This window comes from Bos taurus, chromosome 7 (assembly GCF_002263795.3).
Source record: "Bos taurus isolate L1 Dominette 01449 registration number 42190680 breed Hereford chromosome 7, ARS-UCD2.0, whole genome shotgun sequence".
Classification (NCBI taxonomy): Eukaryota; Metazoa; Chordata; class Mammalia; order Artiodactyla; family Bovidae; genus Bos; species Bos taurus.
Window position 1 is genome coordinate 769,326 of NC_037334.1, and position 5,877 is coordinate 775,202.

Below are 5,877 nucleotides of genomic sequence, written 5' to 3' on the forward strand. Positions count from 1 at the left end.
GTGGATCACGTTTTGTCAGAACTCTCCACTCTGACCCGTCCATCTTTCTTGGGTGGCCCTGCACAGCATAGGTCATACCTTCGTTGAGTTACACAATCCCCTTTGTCGTAACAAGGCAGCAATCCGTTAAGGGGGAGGATACAGTAAAGTTGCAAGATACAAAATCAACACGCCAAAAACTACCTCAAAAAGAAAACATTCAAAGATCAGTTATATTTCTATATAGGAGCCTGAACAATCTAAGAAGGAAATTAGGAAAAATAATTTTATCTACAATAGCATCAGAAGAATAAAATACTTATGAATAAGTTTAACCAAGGAGAGTCGAGACTTGCACACTGAAGACTACTAAACATTGCTGAAAGAAATTAAAGAAGATATAAATAAATGGAACAACTTGTATTCATGGATTAGAAGACAATAATGTTAAGATGGTAATACTACCAAGAGCAATACACAAATTCAATGCAATACTATCAAAATTCCAATGGCTTTCTTTAGAAATAGAAATGTAAGATTTAGAAATAGAAAAATCATATGGAACCACAAAAGACCCTGAATAGACAAAGCAATCTTGAGCAAGAAGAACAAAGGTGAAGGCATCACAATTCACCATTTCAAAATATATGATAAAGCTACAATAATCAAAACAGTATGGTGATGGCATAAAAACAGACATATAGACCAATAACAGAATAGAGAGCCCAGAAATACGTCCATACATATACATCAATTGACTAAGGTACCAAAAATCCAAAATGAGAAAATGATAATTTCTTCAATAAACAATGTTGGGAAAACTGGATATCCACATGCAGGAGGATGAAGTTGGATACTCATATCACACCATATGCAAAAATATCAACCCCAAATGGATTAAAGACTTAAATGTAAGACCTGAAGTCACAAAACTACTAAAAGAAAATGTAGAAGGAAAGCTTCAACACTGTCATTTTGAAAATCACACCAAAAACAAAGGCAATGAAGCCAAAAAGAAACAAGTGGGATTTCATCAAGCCAGAAAGTTTCTGCCCAGCAAAGAAAACAATCAACAGAATGAAAAGGCAATCCATGGAATGGGATAAAATATTTGCAACCCCTATTTCTAATGAGAGTTAATACCCCCAAATAAATAAGAAACATGAACAACTCAGTAGCAAAAAACCAAATAACTCAATTAAAAGATGGACAAAAGATATGAATAGACACTTCTCAAAGGAAAGCATATAAATGGCCAACAGGTATATGAAAAATGTTCAGCTTCGCTAGTCATTGTACGTCCACTGACCACTAGTCATGGTCAGCTGGTCAGTTGTGTCCAACTCTTTTCAACCCCACAGACTGTAGCCCTCCAGGCTCCTCTGTCCATAGAATTTTCCCAGGGAAGAACACTGGAGTGGGTTGACATTTCCTTCTCCAGAGTATCTTCCTGACCCAGGAATCGAACATATATGTCCTGCATTGGTAAGCTGGTTCTTTACCACTGAGCCACCTACAAAGCCTAGAGAAATGCAACTCAAAACTTTGGTGAGATATCACCTTATATCTGTTGAATGGCTATTATTAGAGATGAAAGATAATAAGTGCTGTTGAGGATGTGGAGAATAGAGAACACCTGTACACTGTTGGTGGGAATGTAAATTTGTTGTTCTTGTTCAGTCAGTACGTCATGTCCAATTCTCTGCAACCCCATGAACTGCAGCATGCCAGGCTTCCCTGTCCTTCACTATCTCCCAGAATTTGCTCAAATTCATGTCCATTGAGACAGTGATACCATCCAACCATCTCATCCTCTGTCGCCCCTTTTTCCTCCTGCCCTCAATCTTTCCCAGCATCAGGGTCTTTGCCAATAAGTCAGATCTTCAAACCAGGTGACCAAAGCATTGGAGCTTCAGTTTCAGCATCAGTCCTTCCAATGAATATTCAGGGTTGATTTCCTTTAGGATTGACTGGTTTCATCTCCTTGCTTTCCAAGGGACTTTCAAGAGTCTTCTCCAGCACCACAGTTCAAAAGCATCAATTCTTCAAAATGTAAAGTGGTATGACCTTAATAGAAAGAAGTATGAAGTTACTAAAAAAATTAAAAATAGAACTATCTTATGACCCAGTAAACCTTCACTTTTGGGCATATATCCAAAAGAAATAAAATCCAAATGTCAAAGCAGTATCTGCACTGCCTTGTTCACTTCAGTATTACTCACAAAAACCAAGTTATGCAAACACACTAATGTCCATCAGTGAATGAATGGATAAAGAAAGTGATATATATATATCAGATCAGTCACTCAGTCATGTCCGACTCTTTGCGACCCCATGAATTGCAGCACACCAGGCCACCCTGTCCATCACCAACTCCCGGAGTTCACTCAGACTCACATCCATCGAGTCGGTGATGCCATCCAGCCATCTCATCCTCTGTCGTCCCCTTCTCCTCCTGCCCCCAATCCCTCCCAGCATCAGAGTCTTTTCCAATGAGTCAACTCTTCGCATGAGGTAGCCAAATTACTGGAGTTTCAGCTTTAGCATCATTTCTTCCAAAGAAATCCCTGGGCTGATCTCCTTCAGAATGGACTGGTTGGATCTCCTTGCAGTCCAAGGGACTCTCAAGAGTCTTCTCCAACACCACAGTTCAAAAGCATCAATTCTTCGGTGCTCAGCCTTCTTCACAGTCATAAATGCATATGTACGTACAAACATATATTACATACAGCTAGTTATATGTCTATATATTTCAAGCCTTAAAAAGGAAGGAAATCTTATGATTTGTGACAACATGGAAATGTGAATGAACCTGGAGGATATTATGTTAAGTGCATTAATCCAGACACAAAGACAAATACTACATGATCTCACTTACATGTAGAATCTAAAACAGTTGAACTCAGAAGCAGAGAGTAAAATGGTAGTTATCAGGGGATGGAGAGAGGGATAAAAGAGGAGATGGTTGATCAAGGAGTACAAAATTTTAGTTATGCAAGATAAAAAAGTACTACCATTCTATGGTATAACACTGTGACCATATTAACAATTCTTGACTGTATACTTGAAATTTGTTAAGAGGGTAGATCTTAAGTGTTCTCACCACTGACAGACAGACACACACAGAGTGGTAACTATATGAAGAGACAGCTTCCTAGTGTATTCCAAATTATCAAATTGTACCTAAATTAATCATCTTAAATATATAAAACTCTTAATCCTCAATTATACTTCAATTTAGAAATTAATTTTTTTTAAAAAGAGTGTAAAGACAACCCACAGGCTAGAAGAAAATATTACAATTCATATATCTGACAAGAGTCTAGTATCCAGAATATATCAGGCACTCTTAAAATTCAACAAAAGGGACAATTCAACTTAAAAATGGACAAAGGAGTTGGATAGACATTCGTCCAAAGAAGATATACAAATGGCCAAGAGACACATGTTCAAAATCACTAATCATTAGGAAAATGCAAATCAAAACCACAAGATGCCACTTCATACCCACCAGGATGGCAACTAATAGCTATAACAGAAAATAACAAATGTCAGTGAGGATGTAAAAAAAGTGGAACCCTGCTCCCAAGCCTGATCCCAAAAGATATGGGCCTGGGTTAGTATCTCAGCTCTACACATAAAACCAGTAAACCTAGTGAAATTACCAATCCCTTGGAGCCTCTGTTTCCTCATCTGTGACATGGGGATAATAATATCTACTATGGACTATGGTGAAGAAATGGTGATGAGAGATGTTATGCTGTGCCTCATTCTAAAGTTCTGAGGCAGAAAGATAATGTGTGCCAAGGACCTAGCACCAGTAAGTTTCCTTTATTCTGTTTCCTCTCCCCTCCATGGACCCTCCCTTCTCCCTGGACACTCTGCCTTTGTGACCTTACTCCTTCTCCACCTAAGATTTCCGGAGAGGGTCTGACAATCTCACCCGAATGAGAAAGGCCTATGTGTAAGCACAGAGTTCCAAGACTGACAGAGAGGGGCACTTGGGAGAAATGAGGCAAGGACATGGCTTTCCAGGACCCCTGAAAGTCCAACTTTGCCCTATGGAAAGCTGAATTCTCAACTGGTAAGTAATCACAGACCACTCCAGGCTCACAATCTATTTCCAAGGAAGTTACGTTTGTGGCTAAGACAGCATGGGACCCGCTTGAAAAAAACCTCCAGTCCCTGCTTCCCAGCAGGATTTCCCCTTCCCCAGAAGTGGCAGCCCTCTCACTCTCTGGGCTGTCTGCTGGGGTGGGCCCCAAGCACACATGCCTTCATGTGGCTGTAATCACAGTGCTCTTCCCACAATGAGTTGCTCAGGCCTTCAGATTGCGACATAGCTCTTAGCACTTTGATTTCCAACACCATCAAGCCAAAGTATGTGAGCTCAAAAACCCACGCCTTGCTGTGAGAGGTTCCCCCTCTTTGGATTATTTCATCAGAATAAATTCCCAGCAGAGAAATTCTTGGTCTAGAGAACATGAACAAATATTTTTATGGCTCTATCTACTTATTGACAAATTATCTTCCCATATGCTTGCATATTCTCGCTATCAATAAATGAATATACTTGGCTTCACTACAGTATTACTGACTTTGACTCTTATTTAATTTTTAAAATGTTTGCAAATAGCTTTATTCTTCCACTCTTAGAAATAAAAGTTGCTTGTTGTAATATTCATATACTATAGACAAAGATGTCACTGGTAAAATACTAAAATCCCCTGTATACCTTGGAAGGACATTTTCCTACACAACTGTAATATACCATAATAACACTAAATAGTCAAGAAATCTCTGGTGTCATTTGATAACCAATCCTTGATCACATTTTCCTACTGCCTCAGAAATAGTCTCTTTTCTTTTGGGAAGAAAAGACCCCCCTCAAAAGCCACACAGGATATTTGGATGTTATATTTCTTAATTCTATTTTAATGTAAGATGTCCTGCACCCTTTTGCTTTTCTTGCCTTTTATTTATTGCATAAGCTAAGTCAGTCATCCTCTAGAGTGTTCCCTCCTTCCCAATTTGTCTGGACTGTATAGGGATGTCATTTAACTGGATCCTTTATCTCCCCTTCAAGGCTCAGATATGGTTCTGACTGGCCACAGGGCCCAGAGCTGGGAAGAAGCGGGGTAGGATGTGACCCAGGTTTCTTGCCTTCTGCAAGGCTCCTCCTTGCAGTGCAGACTGGGTCACGGATCACAGCTAGCCCCAGCACTGGCTTCCCTGTAGGAGTGGCAGTCGAGGAATCCATCAGTATGTAAACATGCCCCCTTAAGGCTGCCCTTAAAATTTTCTTCTAGAAGGACACAGCATGACCAAGAGTGTTGGGCTCAACAAATACTTATTGGCCTCTGTCCCTTACAAAACATAAAGGCTAGTCTGTTGGTAGCTACACACAGAGGCTGTCCAGTAGAGGTGGCCAGGTAAGGTTCCTGAGATGTGGGCTTGCTGGCAGAGTTCAAAGCTGAGGCAAGGGAGTGGAGGAACCAGCCCCAGAGCAAGTAGAGATGAAGGAGACACTGGGACTTGGACATGGCCCAAAGTAACAGAGAAGAAACCATTTAGCCCAAGGAAAGGAACTGCAGAAACTTACCCAGACCCCAAATATCCCTCAGTAGGAGAAACACTCCATCAGCCAGTCCAGTCATACAGGGGAATACAGCAGCCATTAAACGAATGGTAGAGAGGCGTGTACTAATTCCACTCAACAACAGGGTTGATGGTGAAAAACATCAAGCTGCAGAAAAATAGGGACAGATTATGTCATTTGTAACACATACAGAGAGTTGCTTGCCTAGGTACAGGTGAGTGCAAGTGTCTGTCAGTGCATTGGGAAGATCTGAAAGTACCGTCAGCAAATCCAGACAGTGATACCTGGGGGGCATGATA